The sequence below is a fragment of the Mauremys reevesii genome, linkage group 3 (assembly GCF_016161935.1).
Source record: "Mauremys reevesii isolate NIE-2019 linkage group 3, ASM1616193v1, whole genome shotgun sequence".
NCBI lineage: Eukaryota > Metazoa > Chordata > Testudines > Geoemydidae > Mauremys > Mauremys reevesii.
The window spans coordinates 153444733-153467058 of NC_052625.1; the positions used below are offsets into that span (position 1 = coordinate 153444733).

Here is a 22326-nt window from a genome sequence, read left to right on the forward strand (position 1 = left end):
CAGGGGCTGGTTCAGTGCCTCTTAAGCCAGCACGCGGTTACGATGGGGGTATGACTCTTCTATCCATTCAGTACTTTTGAATGCTCAATATTTGACTGACTTCCAAATGTTTCACAAAGCCAAAATTTGTAGAATTTTATAGTCACTTGACTTGAACTGTTAATTATAGATCACAGTATACTCTGGGAGCAGGGCCGGCTCCAGGTTTTTTGCCACTGCAATCAAGATCTGCAGCTCTACCGCCGCCGCTTCAGTCTTCGGCAGCAATTCGGTGTCTGGTCCTTCCCTCCGAGAGGGAGTGAGGGACCCACTGCCGAATTGCCATTGAAGACCCGGATGTGCAGCCCCTCACCGTTGGCTGCCCCAAGCAGCTGCTTGCTGGGCTGGTGCCTGGAGCTATCTGGGAGGAAACCTCAGTTCTACAAAACATGAAATTTGAAATACCTAGGTACAATGTAAAGTATTCAAGTATGCATACACATTTACCAAAATCTAGTGTTATGAATGTCATAAAAACTTCATGTGCTAAAACTTTAACTTTGTACAAAAGCAAAATTAGTTTGAATAGCATTTTTTTTCAAGTGAAAAGGCATGATAACTAAGGGTGTCAATCACAGTTAACATTTGAGATTAATTCAAAAAATTAATCACCATTAAAAAATTGAATACCAATTGATATTTATTAAATATTTTGGATGTTTTTCTGCATTTTCAATATTGATTTCAATTACAACACAGAATACAAAGTGCACAGTGCTCACTTTATATTTTTTTTATTACAAATATATACACTGTAAAAATGATAAACAAATAGTATTTTTCAGTTCACCTCATGTAAGTACTGAAGTGCAATCTCTTGATCGTGAAAGTGTAAATCTACAAAAGTAGATTTTTTTTGGTTACATAACTGCACTCAAAACCAAAACAGTGTAAAACTTTAGAGTCTACAAGTCCACTCAGTCCTACTTCTTATTCTTCCAATCACTAAGACAAACAAAATTGTTTACATTGGTGGGAGATACTGCTGCCTGCCTCTTATTTACAGTGTCACCTGAAAGTGAGAACAGGCATTCTCATGGCACTTTTGTAGCCGGCATTGCAAGGTATTTACATGCCAGATATGATAAACATTCGTATGGCCCTTCATGCTTCAGACATCATTCCAGAGGACATACTTCATGCTGTTGATTCTTGTTAAAAAAGTAATGCATCAATTAAATTTGTGACTATACTCCTTGGGGAAGAACTGTATGTCTCGTGCTCTGTTTATATTTCATGTTATAGCAGTCTCGGATGATGACTCAGCACATGTTCATTTAAAGAACACTTTCATGGCAGATTTGAAAAAATGCAAAGAAGGTACCGATGCGAGATTTCTAAAAATAACTACAGCACTCGAGCTAAGGTTTAAGAATCTGAAGTGCCGTCCAAAATCTGAGAGGGATGAGGTGTGGAGGATGCTTTTAGAAGTCTAAAAAGAGTAACACTCTGATGCAGAAACTACAGAACCCAAACCACCAAAAAAGAAAATCAACCTTCTGCTGGTGGCATCTGATTAAAGGATGAAAATGAACATGCATCAATCTGCACTGCTTTGGATTGTTATCAAGCAGAACTCATCATCAGCATGTAAGCATGTTCTCTGAAATGGTGGTTGAAGCATGAAGGGACATATGAATCTTTAGCACATCTGGCATGTAAATATCTTGCAACACCAGCTACAACAGTGCCATGCACTACAGTACTTGTATGTGGTGAACTGAAAAATAATTTTTTTTTGTTTTTTACCGTGCAAATATTTGTAATAAAAAATATTAAGTGAGCACTGTACACTTTGTATTCTGTTTTGTAATTGAAATTAACATATTTGAAAATGTAGTAAACATCCAAAACTATTTAAAATAAATGGTATTCTATTGTTGTTTAACAGCACAATTAATCACAATTAATTTTTTTAATCGCACGATTAATCGCGATTAATTTTTTTAATCACTTGACAGCCCTAATGATAATACAAAACATTCATTTTCGTTATTGTATTCTAGTTGTAGAAGCAGATAGCATAGTAGCAGATGGATTTAAAATACGTATTTTAAATCCATCGGGCTAGATTTTCAAAGGTGTTTAGGCACCTAAGATCCAGATAGGTGCCTAGTGGCTTTTCAAAAGTGCCTAGGCAACTAACTCCTTTTGAAATCAATAGGAAGTTAGGTACGTAGGCACTTTTGAAAATCCCATTAGGCACCTACCTGCATCTTTAAGTGCCTAAATACCTTTGAAAATCTGGTCCATAGTCCTTAAACAAAACTAACTTTTTCTTGCCACTGACTATATGTTTCTGTTATACTGAAGGCTTAATGATTTTCTCTTTAGCTGAACTCCCATGTAATAAATAAGTACTATTGTACAGTTAAGCAAACCCAGGCCTGTGAATGTAATTTCCAAATATGGAAGTGACCCAATAGGAGGAATGTAACACTGTGGTAGAGTGCACATGGAGGTATGTTCCAAGACAGGCCTTATGTTTAACAACTGAAGTATGAGGACGTGCCTACGTTTGCAGAGATATTATCTTTGGTAACAGAAACAGATACTTACTAGAATTGTATTGTATGATTATTTAATGTGCTAGTTGAAAATTACATTCCATAGACTCTATCTAGTGGCTAATTTAGCGTTTTTATGGTCAAGAATATATAGACTGATGGATTAAGATAGAAAACTGTACTGAAGTTTGCTTTCTTTCATTGTAATATGAAGAAAAAAATTCTCATCACCTAGTTTAAAAAAGAACACACAAAAGGAAGTGGCGTCTGCTAAAAACATTACTACAAAATTAAAAATAAAAGGAAAAAAATGCCTAATGTTAATGAAAACAGCACATTTGGAGAGATGAAAGATCCTCAATTTATAGATCTGTTATCAATAAAAGAACCAAGTTAACAAAAGGCTAGCTATTGAAATAACTGTATCTGGTTAAATATGGTTAAGAGCTAACTTTCAGAGCTCAGGTTTGATCCTGCAAGTTGCTCCATGTGGGAGGTCTCCTGTGTCAACCCATTGACTTCTAAAGGGATCAATGTGAGCTCAAAGGTCTGCCCATGCAGACAGAGTAGCTTGCATGATTTGGAATTCTGTATCTTCTCAGTGAACAACACTGAGACAACAGATACTTAAGTATTATGAATAATGCTTTCACCTCAACTCATTTTACATGAGATTTTTTTCAAGAATAGTCCTGAAGATTTTAACTAGTTTATGGTTGCTTATGCTGATATTGGGGGGATGGGGACTTTATTGTATTTTGTGCCAGATTTCTACAGATTAAACCCTGAAAATCAGTCTAAAATGAAAATGATTAAATATATAAACTAATTAAAATCAGTATATGTTGCATGTTTTTTCCCCACATTACACGGCTGAAAGTTATTATTTTTTAGTCACTCATGCAGACTGTAATGGAGTAGTAGGCAAGCATAAATTTATGCTTACTCCCCCACCCCACCACCCTCCGGACCTATTCCTCCACAAGAAGACAGCTCTCTCAACTAAAACCTTCAAAACATTAAATTAGGATCACAGTTTGCAAACCATCTGTATTCAGTAGTCAGATTTAAGCATGTGCTCAAGTGCTTTGCTGAATTGGGGCCTATAATAATAATTTGCTCCCACACTGGCACTGTTCCTAAGTGAAGCATGCAGCACACATTATACTGAGATCAACATTTACTGTTCCACACTTCCAGGGACACAGTCTACTTTTCCTTGAAAGGCCAGCTTCTGATTTGGAAAGTATATCCTTGGTCTCAAAAAATGGTCAAAATTAAACAATTCTCAGGGTTGATATCATCCTCCCAGGGCCAGAGAAGCAAGCCACAGTCATGAAAATAAAGTAGACTGGTGTTTAATTGTCTAAACATATAAAAGGTCATGTTTACACAGAGTCAGCCAATGTAAAAAGAAAATATTCTGAATAAAACTTATCATTTGAAGATGTTGCACTGCTGGAAAGAAACGACAATAAAATATTTAATATCCAGAATCTGGAAAATGTTACTGTTTGCAAGTGTGTTCAATGTGTGGAATCATAAAGTTGCTAAGATCATTGTCTCTTATAAAATATCTATAATCTTAGAACTATTTAACAACTAGAAAGTTGTTATATTAATGTTTACAGCTAGTCAAGTGAATGTGCAGAGGGAGGCATAAGTGTTCATCTTAGAGTTCTATGGTTGCCATTGAAACAAACAGTATGTTTATCACCAGCACTTATGCTCCTACCATGACAAATGTTGACTATGAGAAAGAAAAGTGCTACAGTGACTTAGACAAACTCATCACGTCTACACTGGTGTCAGATAAACAGATTATCACGGGGGACTTCAATGACAGAGTTGGAAATAATGGGGCAATCTGGCGGCATGCAATCGGACAGCATGGGACTGGGAAAGAGACTAGCAATGGAACTCTGCTACTTAGTGAATGCATCAAGCAGCAATTAGCAATCATAAATACTTTTTTCTGCCTGCCAGACAAAAAGAAGATGTCATGGATGAACCCAAGATCCAAACAACTACAACTTCATCATCATCTGGGGGGAGTGTAAGGTCCATCTCTTACCTCGATTGCCTCTCTGGAAGTCAGGTGGGATGGACAGATGGACTGCACTTTATGAGAAATGTTCTTTTTTATCGTAATTAATTATTCCTATTTCTGTAGCACCCGATGACTCCAACCAGGATCCACACTCTATTGTGGGATATGCTATATAATCATACAGGACGACATGGCCCCTACCTCAAAAAATATTATTGAGTTTCCACAATCAGTACTGAATCTGCAGCTTTTGTCTTAGCTTATGATTTTTCCCGGTACATGCATTTATTAAATTATGCAAACTTGTAAGTTGAGCCATGCCAAGAAAATATTTTCTAAATACAAAACATTAATATAAACAAAAAATTTAAAGCAATAATTAAAATTGAGTCTAAAATAATAAATAAAATCAATACAATGGGCCTTTTAAAATAAAATAATAACCTGATATAAAAAGGGTCATTTTGTGTTTCAAATAGGGTGACCAGACAGCAACTGTGAAAAACTGGGACAGGGGGTGGGAGGTAATAAGCACTTATATAAGACAAAGCCACAAATATTGGGACTGTCCCTATAAAATCGGGACATCTGGTCACCCTAGTTTCAAAGCAAAGATTTTTGACAGCCTAGGGGTTGCAGAGGCAGAGATATGGATAGTACCTGTCCCGTCTGTAAAAATCACAAATAAAAGAGCAGAATGGTGCTGCACATAGGAAGCCAGAAACATAAAACAATTGTTGACCCATTCTTATATGGGCTGTAAAACTGAAAACCAAAATCAAACAAAATCCATGCCCACACACGTAACCAATGAAGTTAATTCAATAGTAGGATATCCACCCTTTCCCTACCTACACACACACACACCTCCTGCACACTACTAACTGAGATCTCACATTATCCAGCAGTGGCCACTGACATATTAAAGTGCATCAACCTCAATTTGCAACAAAGTATGTGAGACAAACATATCCCAAAGCACTCTACTAACCACTATGGAATATATACAGGAATCATTTCATGCCCCACAAAAACAAACAAGCCAGCTCAACCGCACCCACCCCCCAGACACTTTGGGGTTAAACTGCTGCTCTTTCACAATACACAGCAATATTTTACAATTGTTTAGGACAGAAGTGAAGAAGCATACCATCTTAAATTGCACCTGTACATTGGAAGGTAAGACTAAAGTTAACCAAAATGGAATATAAAAATACCAGAGGCTCTTCAAAAAAGGTCAAGAACTTGGTTTTACATCTCATCTGAATTATGATACATTGAATAGTATGTTGCCTGCTAACACTATATTTTGACATTAGATAAGTACTGACAGATTTAAGACCTGCCATCTACTTACTCATCAATCCCACTTTCTGATATACTCTGACTTCTTCCTGGAGTTCTCCCACCTAAACACTGACTGACCTTACTTATGTAGCTTGGGAAATGAACTAGTCTGTCTCTCCATTGAGAGGTACCAGAGAGCAAAATAATACATGATATTAAACAAATATATGTTAAATTACTTTTATTCTTTAATTCATTATGGACCAGATTCTATTATTAGACTTAGCATACAGTAGTTAGGATGATTATTGTCAATACACTAAATTCCTGTAATTCACAGAAACAATTACAACTCCTTCAGAAATTAATATAGTAATATACAAAAGCCCACATCTGATTCTCTGTTATTTTGGAATGAACTCTTATTAGTTTTGAGGGTTGAGAAGACAGACAGATGCATGTTCCCTATACACCCGACTTCTTCCCCACATGGCATCCCTCACAGGGTATTGGGCCAGTGCCACACAGGTAGCTGATTCCCTCTTCTGCACGGCAGGGAAAGATCTATGAATTGATCGCCAGGAAAGGGCCATCAAGTCACTCAGAAAACAAATTTTATATTGAAGAAGGCCAATAACTAATTTATTCTTCTCTTCTACATGATTTTAATTTTTCCCCTCAAGAGGAACAGAAAGCTACCTGACACTGAAGAGAAAGTACAGGTTTGAATATCAGTGCCAAAACCTAAACTATTTTTCTCCGGTGAGTGAGTTTATATACATTGTACAGACCTACTGCGGTTGTGCCACATCAGTAAATACTGTGTATTTCTGTACTTATCTTTCATAGCTCATCTCTTCCTCTAAACTTGCAGATCCAAAGGATAATCATAAGACATTAGTGGCAGTTCATGGTTCTTTTACACTGTATATATAAAATGTATGTGCACTTTAGTACAGCATGTACTGAGATGAGGGATTTACTTGTGATTATGGCACTGCACTGGAACTAAGTTATCTGGATATTAATCCTGGCTCAAAAGTGCTGAACACCCACAGTTAGCTCCAGATTTTCAGAAAAATTCAGTTCCCATTTAGGAGTTCAAAAGTGCTCAACACCCAGAAGATCCCAGTGTTCCTTTGGTACCTTTTAATTCTAATTTAAGTTTAAGAGAAGCTGCTGGATGCTGAACAATTTTGAAAATCTAACCATTTTGTGTAGGACCCTATACAAGTGGTGAGATCTTTTGAAAATCTAGCCACTTACACAGGTGGAAAAATGGGAGCTGCTGGATACTGATTTTTTTTTTTTAAAGAATATGGCCCTTAATATCTCTATACCCTCGTTTCCCAAATGTATAACAGACATTACAATAGTTCCCTACCTCATAGGGGAATTGTGGTGATATAATCATTTTATTAAGTGCTCACACACTATAGTGATGAACACCATAGAAATAGCCACACAAAAAAATAATAGAAAAGCTACAGAGGGGAGATCTTGACAATACAAAACCATCTTCTGATCTTGCCAACTTCCTTTGGAATGGAGGAAAGAACTCACAGCTAAAAGAGTACAAGACAACCTGTTCCCCTGTGTCTCTTTTTATGGATGAAAGTTTACATATTTTTCTCTTTTATGAGAACAGATTGTTTTTGCAAAAGTTTGCACTGGAAATGGAAGGTCACACATCATAGTTTCAAGTTACAAGTTGCAGCAGTACAGAATGACCATGCTGTGTTATATTTTTAATTACTGCATTAGAATTTAGTCACCAAAATACTTCAACACCACTGTACTGACCTCAGTGAGGTTCTCAATTACCTCCAGCCCAAGCTTATAGATGAGTGCAAGAAGTTTATTACAGCTGCATTCAGTGGGGAGGTAATTGGTGTCACAGGTTTATATGTTGAGGTATAAGGTGGCCCAAAAGCAGAGGTAAGTGGCTATTGCAGGTATCAGCTCGAGATGGAGAGACTGCACCAGCAGAGCCATAGTCTGTTAGGTGGAGCCAGTCCAGGTACTTGTCCCAGTGGCTGATGTAGACTCCAAATTACTCCCTTGTTTTAGGGAGAGGAATGACATGGACGTGTTCCTACATGCTTTGAAAATGAGGTGTGAATAGAACAAGGTGGGGAAAAGGGCATGGTATGGTACCTCACTCCTCTAGCGGCTGAGACAAAAGCCTTGGGCATTTTTACCCTTGTGGGAAGGAGGTCTATAAAGATTGTGATTGATGTAAACAAGCTTTGTTGCAAAAGTTTAAACTGACCCCCTGGAGCACATGGGAGAAGGTTTTTGAGGAATTCAGAAAAAAGAGGATATTATCCTGAAGTGTCAATTCAAATTAGGTCTTATGTAAGGAAATGGAAATGGTTTGGAAGGCTACCAGGGTCAATGAGGCTGCAAGTTAATGGGTACAGAACAACTCTGTAAACTCTGTCACCTCAACTTGAAATCCCAGACATGTAACGATAGCTGAGAAATGGCCCCATCAAGATGTATAGTTCACCTGGGTTTGATAGAAAACCCAGTAGGGATGGAATGGGATCAGAGGACAGGCCTCAGATGCGAACCACACCCTGGGGGCGGGAAGTGGGGGTGGGGGAAACACTTCCACGAAGCCCTGGGACAAGTAGGGAGAAGTAGCGTGCCATGTGGCCAGCAAGGTAATTTTGCCTGAGAAGGCCCACGGTGCCCACTGAGTTGCAGTGCAGTGCTGGAAAGGCCAGCTGCACCCCAACCTCTAACTGGGTGACTGCACCTCAGGATGAAGAGTCACACAGCCAATTTGCCAATGGCATATAACGTTCACACTGAAACATTCACATCCTGTGCCACTGCATGCATGTCGTGCTGCATGTTGTGCTGCACCCTCTCAGGGGTAGAAGATCCATCTGATCGCTAGTGGGAATGGAAGGTGATGGTTAATGGGGAGACAGTTTCTGGATGGAGAGACACTGGGACTGCTAAAACTATAGTTAAGCCCCATGTCACAAAATCCCATCAAATGTTCCCAGGGTGTGAAATGTGGGTTAAGGTCCCTGGTGTCAAAGCCTTTGCTCTACTGAGAGCACAGGTATCTGTACAGACCCAGGAAGGCTCAGGAGTGCTGGGGGTAAGTGTATTGTCAGATACTCCATATCCTTTGCTTTTGGGAAATGATGTTATAGCGTTGAAAACAGAAGGGGTAAATAAGGCCCCCTTGGTTGGCCTCAGGCAGGCAAGCCGGAATCTTAGCAAAAATGCAAGTAGAATAGTTTATAGAGGGTGGCGGTTTATGTTCCCCTGCCAGTGTCCAAGAGAAGTCAGTTACTTCCCCATCTTATGCAGATAAATACCTGAGGAGGGTGGGGGTCTTCTTCTGGAGAAGAAACAAGACTTGAAGGGAAATTCTCTAGGTTCTAAAGCTTAGATCAGGGAATTAAGTTTTCTGCTAACCCTTAAAAGGGAAACTGAGGAAGAACAGAGCAGGGTGATGGCAGTGTTTCCAGCCAAAAGGAAGGACATTCATGCAGCTGCGGTACATTGCCAAATCTGTGGCACCCACCCCAGGGTGGGAAATGCCCAAGTAGAAGGTAAAGCGGTCGCCTGGGAGATGGCAAAAGTAACTATAGGCAGGAAAGAGGGGGAATATGTTTCCACAGTCTGATTGCCTGATGGTCTGTGAAAGTGTAACAGACCTGAATTGGATCGGAGAAGGAATTCTGCTCATCTTAACTCAGTGAGTGGGGGGAAAAGGTCACCCCAATGGAGAGGGGAATCAATATTACTGCTCCTCTCACCAGAGTAGTAGTGGTGAGGCCACCAGAATCTCAGGTCCCAACCTCAAGGGAGGTGAAGCAGAGAAAGGAATTTGGCTATGGGCGAGGTTTGAAGACTTTCCCTTGACCAATTCTTCTGCTGTTAAAAGCAGTGAATGGTTGAGAGCAATAGCATAGGGAGGCAGCCCTGACATATTTCTCCCTTTGGTCCAGGGAATGACTGCTTGTAATATTCCTAGGAGAGTGAGGAATCTCAGTCTATCACTGAAACTACAAGGAGTCCGGTGGCACCTTAAAGACCACTTCTTTTTAACCCACGAAAGCTTATGCCCAAATAAATCTGTTAGTCTTTAAGTTCCCACCAGACTCCTTGTTTTTGTGGATACAGACTAACACAGCTACCCCGATACAATCTATTGCTGAGGCAACTGACCTCTCGTGGAACCAAGGGACACCACGCTCCCTAGAAACCACATGGAAAGTTGAATGGGAGAATCAGGTCTTAAGTTTACACCTAGAGGTTTGAGGATACAAGGGTAAGAAGGGATGTGTGAAAGCTCAGTCTCATAGTTTCTCAAGTTAAAATTACACAGGATGGTTGTTAAATTACTGCATATAGATTTTTAAAGGATGTAAATTGGCTTGCTAGCAGAATGTTTCTGAACAGGCGAAATGTGAAATTGTTAAAGGTAATGGCAAAACTGCCATCCAGGGAATAAACCTGTCCAGGCAATAGCCAGTGGGCTCCCTTCAGGTGCCAGTCAGCACCTTAGTTACACTCACTTCTGTGGGAGAGATATGTGACAGACTGACAATTTACTGCAATATCCTGAATGAACTTCACTGAATTAATTTAAACCTTATTTAATTAGGTTAAATACCTCTGGGGTCCATTGTATTAAAAATGCAATTGTAACTTCTCCAGAAGAATGACTAATGCAATCTCAAGAAGATAATAGGAACTTTAAAGAGCTTTTGGAACAATACATGTTTCATGGATTTCCTAGGAAGTTCCTCGGGTAAGGGGAATGCAAATAACCACTTTGAATCCACCCTTTTGAAGCAATGCTCAGAAGAGAAAAACCCCTTGTCCACTAATGACCTGTTCCTGGAAACTCCAGATCAAAGACTCCTGAACTGTGCAAAGGGTGGACTAAACATGTCAGCTTGTTCTGATCTGAAGTTGTGATGTACTTGTAACCACAAATGAACCTCCTTGGTTAGGGTGTTGAAGGACTGCTCCTGCAAGAACCCAGGTTAGTGTAGGGGTGAACACTGATAAACTTATTAGAATGCATGAAGGTTCTTTTATTATTTGTAATATGATTTTTCTGTAGTGTCCCTAGCCTCTGCTTGCCAGAAGCTGGGAATGGGTGACAGGAGATGGATCGCTTGATGATTACCTGTTCTGTTCATTCACTCTCAAGCACCTGGCATCGATCACTGTAGGAAGACAGGATACTGGGCTAGATGGATCTTTGGTCTGATCCACTATGGCTGTTCTTATGTTCTTAGTGGTTTTATCTTACAGATAAAATAGGCTTGCATAAAAAGAGCTGTGTGATACCTTATAACTGTTGACAATCACTCTGTTATCAGTCTGTGAAGAGAAAGCAAGTGAATGCATGGGCAGCCTGTCTCTGCTAGGAATAACACAGTGTAGGTAGGGAAGTGTGCAATCTGGAAATTCCTTGGTCAGAAGGGAGTGAAATGTGGTTCTCCACCCATGAAAGGCAATGGCTGTGTAGCTGGAAGTCTGAGAGTGGGTTCCCTGGCTGGATCACTGAACGGAAATACAGGTGCAGTTGCCTTGAACTGTGACAGGTAAAGCCATTAGGTAGTATAAATTTCACTGATATGACATTCAGTGGCTGTAAGAAGGGAGTAACTTACTCACTGAGGACATGGGAGGCGGTGTAACAGGAAAAGTGACTAAAAGAAAGGTATATGATAGAGCATGACATATCTTATTCCTGTTAGGTTTTTTTTCCCTTTCAACACCTCCAGCAACGAATTACGCTAATCCTGAACACACACTGAATGCAAAATAGATGCTAGTCACACTTCTTTACCACTTAAACCTCTTTTATGACCAATCTGTGTTCAACTTGTAAGTAACTGACTTATGCACAGAGACTTTCATGGGAGCTATAGCAGCTCTAAAGTTTGATCCATAGTTCACTTATGAACAATAAAGTCGTTATTGCTTTCAGGAATCCTCTAGTTGAGTTGAATAGGAAATTACTGTGCCCAGATGTAGCAGCTATTCATATCCATTTATTCTTTACCAAGTTCTCAGTAAATGGGAATACCATAAAATATGTTAAAAAAAAGTCAGAATACTGACAGACCAGCCACGGTATGACCCATCACAATTTAACAAGAGGCATTGAAATGTAATCTAGACAATCTACTTGTATGTGAATTTCAAAGAGATGTATTAGACTAACAATTGTCAACTTGTTTATTTGGCGTAACAGAAATTAAGGATAGATGCTAAATGTATTTGTCTGTGAGACTGTGTTTACCAATATCTTGTTAGAAATTTAACAATGTAACTAGATTAGTTTGTAGATGCTAATTTCCTTTCATGTCTTAATTGTCTTATATTATGCATGTGGATGGTTCAGTTACCTTAAGATCAAAGATGTAAGATGCTGCAGGAAACTAATAGTATGATCTACATTGTCTTCATCTTAACTATCTATGCGATAATGAAGTACTGGCTAATGGCCTTCTGTGACTGATTGCAACTAGTTTACCTGTGTATGCATAGGAAACAGAAGACTAGCTTCCAAGCAAGGGTTCACAGACAAAATGCACTGCCTATTCTTCCTTGGGGGAAGGTCCTGCTGTGACCGTATCAGCTTGCTAGAGAGTTATAAAGGGAAGCCTGGGGTCTGATCCTGCCATCACTAGTCTGCTTAAACTCTGAACAGAGAAAGTATAAGTCATAAGACGATTTGGAATAACCTGGAAAACGCTTGGAAAGACTTTAACAGACTTTACATCTAAGCTGCCTTTGGATTCTGACCTGTCGAAATGATTCCAGAGAGACTTTTACAACCGAAGTTTATACCATCTCTGCTATGAAGCTGACCTAAGGACTTTATACATATTTGTATGTATATTGATCTTTTTGACCATTCGCAACTCTCTTTTTCCTTTTATTAATAAACCTTTCCTTTTAGTTACTAAAGGATTGGCATCAGTGTGGATTATTGGGTAAGATCTGAGACACATACTTACCTGGGGATAAGTGTCTGGTCCTTTGTGATTGGTGAACCTCACATACAGTGAATCAGATTTTCAGAAACCTCTCACTATACTAGACTTGGCTGTCTAGATGGGAATCAAAGGCTGGAATGCTTCAAGGGGACTGTATTTGGCTTCTTGGTAACCAGTGTGGTATTATAGAAAAACTGTTTTGTTACTGGCTTGGTGAGCCTAATTATACAATAAATGACCAGTTTTGGGCATTGTCTGCCCTATTCCCTGCAGTCTGCCCTAAGTGTAGCACTTTCAGTTTGGCCCAGAGTAGACAGAGTAAATAGATTGTAATGAGTTGTACAGTGTTGCTTCTTCTCTGGCTCAAAATTCGTACTCTGGGAGCCTAGTCTTTTCTATTAGATTAACTCTCCATTACATTTTTTTCTCTTTTTTCATGTTTGGCTCCTCTAGTGTTCCCCACAGAGTTTACCTCTACAAGCTAACACATGCCAAAATGCAACTTGCCATGTCTATAGCAGAGTTTAGAACATGTTAGTTAAAATGTGTAAGTTGCAGCTTGCTTTCCTAGCTCAAGAAGGACTAATACCATGCCCAAAGTCTGTTCTGGCCCTTCCTTCAGGGAACAGGTTTATTCTTCAAACATAAAACTCACAAAGCGACACCAAAACAAAGCTATTCCCCTGACACAGGTGTTTTACCTTGTAACTCTCCGCCTGCTACAAAGACAACCATAAATGCTGCCTTGCTTTCTGTACCTCCCCGCTTCTGAGATCTCTCAGCCCTTTATAGGAATCACCTGACCCCTTCCTAGCTGAGTCTGATAATCAAACTGAGCTGTTGGACCTAGGCCCTTGGCCCTGAAAGGAGCAGACCCCCCCGTTACCAAATGTGTTAGCTAACACACTTTTCAAAAAAATCTTTTATCCCAATTTAGACAAGTCCAGAATGTCTTCATCTCTTCACCTTCATACACTGATGTTTTTCATTTCGACAATTTACATTGTGCAGTGTACCACATGGTTCTCTTTTGGCCCTTTGATTATTTATCTATTGCATATAATGTCACTGTACTTGGAGAAATAATCTCCAGTAGGGGTTTAACTTGTATTTGGCCTGTTATGGGAATCTATGTACACTTGCACACACAATCTTCTCATACTTGATTCAAAAGGTTTAAGGGGGAAAATTAAATCAGATCTTTTCTGCTATCAGTCCAATTAACACTTACCACGTTTGCCTGAAACAAATGAACAGCCTTCTCTTCTTTTCTTTCTTTCTGAACACCCCTCCACCACCCACCCCTAAAGATTGCACTAATGTTTCTGCATTGCACTTCACCTTCAAGCAAAGGCAAAAAAAGCAAATCTTAAAAAAATAACAATAATATTCATTCTTCTCTGCTCCTTCTAGTAGCATTAGGAAAGCACTGTTACATGCATACACAAACATAACATAAACATCCTATTCTCCCCTCCTCCCCTGCAGCAGAAAGCAATGCAAAAAAAAAAAAAAAATGGAATGCATCTAAGCTTAATTTATTAAATCTAGCAGGCAGTTTTTTTTTTTTTTATATTTTTTATAAATACTATTATATATATATTTTATTTTAGAGATGAGAGATGTGTAAGATGTGCATGCATGTAAAAAAAAAAGTAAAAAAGTAGTAAAATAAATAAAAATATTACAACAAAACAAAAAAATACAATACATGCATGAACAATTACTTTTGTATTTTTTTTTTTTTTTTTTTTTACATCCTGGATCAATTTTAGGCCCTTTTTTTTTTTTTTATAAACTATATATATCAGATCTCCAGAGAAATCTGGAACTTATTTATTATTATAATATATCATATCTAGATAAATATAAAATAAAAAAGTTTAAGCTGGACACAAACCTATTAGTTCTAAATATATTCTTGTTGACTTCACAGTTTTAGAATAAAATTCAGACTTGAAGCAAGCCAGTGCAACATTATTATTTTTTTAAATCTAAACAAGATCTAAATTAGATTGTTAGTTCTTTTTCTTATGGAACCAAGCAGCAGCCATATTCACAGTTTTAAAATCAGAGGGTGTGACTTATTTACATTAAAAGCTGCTTTACACTACCCTGACTATATAAAAGGGCATTAAAGTGAGAGTAAATGTAATTTATGTACCATTTAAGATCCCTTTGAATGCAAAAATGTGAAATAGAGGAATAGAAAATCAGTCTTACTGTAACAAGGAAAAAAGCCTTGTGTGTTTGACTCACAGAACATTCCCAAGTACTCATTTCTTTCTTTTATTATTCTAGGCTGTCTCCAGTGATTTCCTTTTAAAAATTCTGCCAACAAATTGATGGTAAGTTGGGATGCCTTCTATAGACAAAATTAAATAATTCTTTCCAGAAATGACTTACTCCTAAATTATTAAAAACACTTCTAAAGAGAGTTTGGGGCTGTTTTGGAATGAATCAGGACCCCCCTCCCCCTCCCCAAAAATGGCAGGTATTTTCAAAATATATCCCCAAGGACAATATCTCCTCGCTTTCTGCAAAGTGCTCATCTCCATCCCGTTTTCAAATTACACAACTTGAGCATTGTTCAGAATCAATATACTTATGGAGTAGTTTTCAAGAACAAAGTATAAATATTTCTAGCAAAGGCCAGCTTAATGTGTTTGTCAAGTGATACTGCCTCCTTGTTTGATTGCGAAGAAGCCTTTTCTCTTTTAAATGGTAAAAGGATTCCTCAGTTCCTCACAGCTCCTCTGTGAGCAAACACACTAACCACTTGGTTTTTAACACAGGTTACAGGGGAAAATGTTTGTCAGAATATTAACATCGGATCACTAGCTTCCTTCCTCTATTTCACATCTCTCCCAGATATTTTGCAAATACAGTACTTGTCTTATTGTCATTCTGTTTTAAGTTTTTTCACAAACATTTAAAGGAGAGTACATTCAAAATGCTTACATGTACTCTCGCTCAGGTGATGATTTATTTATGTTGGCATTCATTTCTTGTTTGCATTAACTTTAATAGCTTGATTTTTATTTGCAAGGCCATTCTAGGTTTTATTTGCATGATTTGTTATACTTTTATATCCCTGTTTATATTCTTTTGGCTCCAGATTTCTTATTGAACTCATATTTAGATGAGGTGATGGAGTCCAGAGCATTTTTGATTTACAAACCCAAGCTTTACAACTAACCTCCTTGGAAGGCCAAATATGCAATTTCTCTTCCAGCTTTTGAGCAAATGCTAGAGAAAAGGTTGGTAAAATTCTGTCCTGTAACAGCACTGTTTCTTAAACACACAGCGCCAGATTCGGATCTCAGTTACACTAATACAAATTAATTCTAGGGTGTTACTCCAGATTTACACTTATGTAAATATGGTCCATGAGTTTTACTATAACCGTTTTATCATTTTGCTATTGATATTTCAGATTTCCAATAATTATCTCCATTGCAATTTAAAGCATACAAATTTTGCTCATGAGTGATTATGACTCTTTGAAAGAAAAGGTAGCATCTTGGTAATGTACACATACAAATGAGTAGTCAGGACTAGTTCATTTTGTACTGGAACAACATTAAAGGTCTAGATATTTAGATAACTAGATTAGCAGAAAATTTTTGTTCTTTTGTGTAAACATGCATACTAGACTTTATTCTGATCTACTATAAATCAAGGACAACTCCACTGGAGTCAGTGGAGTTATGCTAGTATAAAACCAGAGTAGTTATTACCCATACAAAGTACAGGCTGTTACCCCATCACGATTAACCAAAACCAACTCAGGAGCCACACTTTACAGCATCAGCTGGGCTACCTAAAAATGGTGTGAATGAATGAATCCCGAGAACAACTGCAAGTGGGCAACTATACAATGAATCAAATGCAATAGTCAGAATAAACAACCAAATCTCAGATACCTGCCCAGCCCACTATTGGAACTTCACAACAACAATAAATAATAATAATAATAATAATAATAATAATACCCGATCACATCATCCTACTTGTCAATAATGTAGGACAGCAATATTAAATCAAGAGATATACATTAGATATATATCAAATGCAAACTTGTTTTATTCACTGAGTGACAAATTGTAGTTATCAGTGACCATTTACCAAATCTGAATACTGAATACGTACAGTCCTCTATTAAGGGGCAATCAGGTAGATATCTTTGCAGTTTGGGAGGTAGTGGAGGGAAAGAGCTAAGCAACACTATGGCTCTGGCTCTGGGGATGGGGAAGGAAAAGGGCGCCACTGACCATTTTGACTAGCCAAAAATAATTTTCAGAACTAGATTTGCATGATGACTGAAAAAATCTCTGGATTTGCATGCAAACAGATTGCAAGGTAGTGAACTATTCAGTCCTTTGATACAACAGATTAACAGTGATAAGTAAAATCTTATTTTTAATCTCACACTTTTAAATGCTGAAAAAACATGCCATAGTAAAGTGATCATTGTCAAAAACTTGGTTTAATTTTAGATAAATAGGTTATATAAATAGGTTACTAAAGTGTTTGCTATATTCTCTGTGATTATTAAAGAAAACCCTAGGACAAGGGTGGCCAACCTGTGGCTCCAGAGCCACATGCGGCTCTTCAGAAGTTAATATGCGGCTCCTTGTACAGGCACCAACATTCCAATGTGCCAAGGGGTGCTCACTGCTCAACCCCTGGCTCTGCCAAGGGCCCTGCTGCCACTCCACTCCTTCCCGCTCCCTCCCCGAGCCTGCCATGCCCTGCTCCTCCCTCTCCCCCTCCCCCCCGAGCCTCCTGCATGCCATGAAACAGCTGATCGGGAGGTGCGGGGAAGGAGGGCGAGGTGCTGATCAGCGGGGCTGCTGGTGGGCGGGAGGTGCTGGGAGCAGGGGAGGGGGAGCTGATGTGAGGCTGCTGACTTATTACTGTAAAAGCAGCAAAGAGTCCTGTGGCACCGTATAGACTAACAGAAGTTTTGGAGCATGAGCTTTCGTGGCTGATACTTCCTGTGGCTCTTTGGCAACGTACATTGGTAAATTCTGGCTCCTTCTCAGGCTCAGGCTGGCCATTCCTGCCCTAGGAGGTACTACAGATACCGTAGGCCAAATCCTCTAGTGCTGATAACTGGCATAGCTTCACTGATTACACCGATTCACTTCAGACCAGAGAGCATTTGGCTCCATGTATATTTTTCTAAGGTACTTGCTAAGATTTTAAAGGTGATCACACTGTTACTTATTTTTCATACCACGGATCTGGTCTACAAAAAAGATCAAAATACAAAATCACATTAATTTTATTAAATTACCAAAATGTGGAACACTAAATCCTTTGCCCCACAGAAACTGGCCTGAGCAATGGCAGCCCTCCTCACAAGGAAGGGTTCTAGTGGCCTGTGAATGCCAAGGTGTCACTTAGTGGTTAGACCAGTCCTTTGGCCCTGCTACAGCAATCCAGCACTGCCTAGGAAAGCCAACCAATTCTATTCTATTCTCCTTCTTATACTGCTTCCCATCATGGTGGTGTCTGGATCAGAGAATACTAGCGTAGGATTTACATTTGTTAAATGTTCCCAGTGCTACACAGTTTGGTGTTAATCTCAAATGTAACAACGCTGTCATAGCAATACGGGGCTTGAAAAGCTAGAGGGCCTGTTAGTTACACTTCAGACATTTTTAACCTTTGCAAATAAACTGGCCTTGAAGTGCCACAAACTGCTAAAGGTCCTGCCTAAGGAATCACCACAAGGTACGTCCAAAGAATTTGCTTGAAAACTAACAATATACACTGATCACTGACGTTTAAGTGAAAGGGTTTAATTGCTTAGTTTAGGCATCACTTCAGCAATCCAGCTTTAAGGGAATTGATTTAACAAACATATTCTATGGAACAGAAACTAACACTCACGAGTGTGTGTGCACATATTTTAAAATCTCATGCTGCACGAATAACTAAAGATTCCCTCTCTGGAAGATTTGGTGTTAAAGAGAAGCTAAAACCAATGACCCAAAGACCCCCTATTTTTGAGAATACTTGTATCCAGATCGACATCTTTCTCCGTCTGTCTGGCACTTCTCTTTATAATTTATAATTGATGGAACCAAAACTTTGGATCTGGAACTTGGGGGAAGTTTGTAGCTTAAACCCATTTTTATTTTATTTTATTTTTTAACTTTTATTCGCAATTAATTATTTTTTAAATAAGCAAAAGGGACCTAACTCCTTTTTTTGCCTCTTCACTTTTATTTATAAGTAATATGACACATTTTTCAATTTTTAGAAGTAGAATCCTTGAACATGGACAAACATCAGATTAAATATGGTGAATAGGCACATATAATAATCCAATAATACAAATGAGTTTTTGGTGGATGCAGCAAGTGTAACACACACTTCCTAAAGTTCAATGAAGAAGCAAAAGTATTCTTCAGCTACTGCTGGAATTGTCCTTGGCCTCTTCATTGTCTCCTTCTGCACCCTGCTTCTAGAGGCTCTTCTCCACAAGCACAGCTTTAACAATCATTCCTATGCTGATGATTCACAAATCTGCCTCTCTCTTTACTGACAATCTTTCTCCTCCTTCATCCAATGTAGTATCTCTCTTTCTGACATCTTTTATAGATGTCCAGTCATTATCTTAAACACAGCATAGCTAAAACTGAGCTCTTAATCTGCCCCCGAAGCTCTCCTCCATCCTTCCTTTCTCTGTCCCTGTGGACAACACCACCATCCTTCAAGTCACATAGGCCACAAACCCTGCATCCATCTTTGACTCAGCCCTATCACTGCAGTCATATATTCAGACCATTGCTAAATCTTGCTGCTTTTTCTTACACATCTCTATAAGCTGGATTTTCTTCTCTGTCTACACAACAAAAGCTCTTCTCCAAGCCATCATCATTTCATGCCTTAACTATGGCAACCTCCTCTTTACAGGACTTAACTACTACACCCTTGCTCTCCTCAAATATGTTCAGAATGCTGCTGTTAAAATCAGCTTCTTGGTTCATCATTCTGATCACATCATCTCCTCTTTGGGTCCCTCCACTGCCTCCCCCTTCACCTCTGCATCAAATATAAGCTCTTTTAAGGCCCCCCACTCTACCAGGCTGATCTAGTAAGCTAATGTGAGTTGACACCTGCCTCACTCTGATAGAATTCCCAGCCCTTACCACCTACTTGTCAGCTTCTACCTTAAACACTTCCATGCTTTCTCCGACCTTGCTGTTTATGCATGGAAAATATCTCCCTGATAAAATCCAAACAGCTACTTTCTCATCCTCCTTCAAATCCCTCTCGAAGACTCATTTCTGCCATGATGCCTAAAAACCCTATCTTGCTGATCATAAAAAGCCAGGTGAAAAATTGTGACTATTCACACCTCTTTCATTTTTTTCCTTTTTCTACTCCCTTCCTCTCTAATCCTGCCCCCACTTAAAAAAATACAATAAAGTTTTTAACAAATTCATTAAATTGACAGATTAATTTGCTTGTATTTTCTATTCCCATTGTTAACAATCTGTTTAAATGACTTGAGTCAATACTTGCATGTGATATGACTCGATTGATTGACTGTAGATTTCTATAGGTGAAGCCATTTTGTATTTTAATCATGGCTCTTGTGGTCACGCGCGAGCGCTGAGAGAGAGCTCTCCCAACACCCCTGGTAATCCACCTCCACGAGGGGATTAGCTCCAAGTGCTTGGAGCCTGTCTACACTAGCCCTTTAAAGTGCTCAGACATGCTTCACCCCCCTGAGCCAGAAAGTTAGAGTGCTATAAAATGTAAGTGTAGACGAGCCCTAAGTTTAGCACATATTTTAATGTACCATTCAAGAATATATGCTAACTACTATTGCTAAACTAGCTGCTTAACCTTTTTTTAGCTGTGATACTCTGAGTGCCTTTCCCAGATCTGAGGAAGAGCTCTGTGTAGCTCAAAAGCTTGTCTCTCACCAACAGAAGTTGGTCCAATAAAATATATCACCTCATCCACTTTGTTTCTCTAATATCCTGGGACTGACATGGCTACAACAACATTACAATGCTTGTCCTATTTTTCCAGAAGTTATAAAATTTTATGCATAATTACAAGTTTAAATTTTTTTCCTGTATATAATACTTTACATAATCCTTCTTTCTTTACTTAATGTGGGAAAAAAGGTAACTAAAACCACATATTCCCAAAGATATAGCTTCTAAATATATATGCCATGATAAAATTAGCCTGCTGATTTTCGTTAACTCCTATCTGAGACTGGGACATAGGGGAAAATATGATCTATAACTGATTAAAAAGGCAAATGACAAGTATTTAATACAGAAAACCAAATGGCATTATGAAAGGTGAAGGATGGAGGGGTGTCCTGTTTTATCTCCATAAAATGAGCATGGGAGGGATATCAGAAGGAAAAGCATGTCAGGTAAACACACACAAACAGAGGTAGAGATTAACACATTGGAATCAAGCATGTGTTCAGGAAACAATTCAAGACATCAAAGCCAAATACTACCTCTAGAGCAGGGGTTCTCAAACTGGGGGTCGAGACCCCTTAGGGGGTTGCAAGGTTATTACATGGGGGGTTGCGAGCTATCAGCCTCTACCCCAAACCCCGCTTTGCCTCCAGCATTTATAATGGTATTAAATATATTTAAAAGTGCTTTAATTTATAAGGGCGGGGTCACACTCAGAGGCTTGCTATGTGAAAGGGGTCACCAGTACAGAAGTTTGTGAACCACTGCTCTAGAGGTCCTCACAGAATCCCATTAATGCCATTTAAAGATAAGTTGTGGTAACAATGAGATAGAGTCAGCACTTTGTCACAGCCTTTTCTGATTATTCCTACTACTAGTAGTTCACCATTCATGTATTTCTACTCATGTTAATTTTTTAATCAAGCAGAAACACTTTATTAAAAAGCACAAAATGTACTGCTTATTTGTGCTCAGTGTTACCATAAATTGATAAAAGGAAAATTGAAATCACAGGATCAAAACATTTTTTGTTTAGTTCTGGAGCATATTCACTAAAGAGACAAAATTTGGCAAACCCCTTATTTCTCCCCCAAATAATATGTCCACCCATAAATATTTTATGACTTTCGACAGTGTATTATGGCAGATTCTTGATATTTTATTAAAGTTAATAGAGTTTTGTTTATTCTTATTCTGAGATTAACCAAGATGTTTTGTGAAGTTCTCACATTTTATGATGAGGAGTTCTGAATGTTTGTAGAACTAATTTTTCATGCCATTTGTTCCATTCTCTGAAAACTGTTTCACATTTTGAAAAATAAGATGAAGTGGTAAGTAAAGGGGAACAGAAACCGTAGAGAAGAGTATAAACCAAAAGCCCTCAGCTTGTAATTGTTACAAGAAAGAGGAGAGGAAAAGAGGGAGAAAAATCACTAGCTGATGTTAACTTTGGACTATCTAAACTCAGAATGCAAAAGAAAAAA

The 22326-nt window shown here is 38.6% G+C and overlaps 1 protein-coding gene across 1 annotated transcript in view; it reads right to left on the bottom strand.

Annotated features, from left to right (window-relative positions):
• RIMS1 (regulating synaptic membrane exocytosis 1) overlaps positions 1-22326 on the bottom strand; it is a 497623-nt gene that overhangs the window by 252783 nt on the left and 222514 nt on the right. The gene's annotated exons all lie outside the window — the stretch shown is intronic.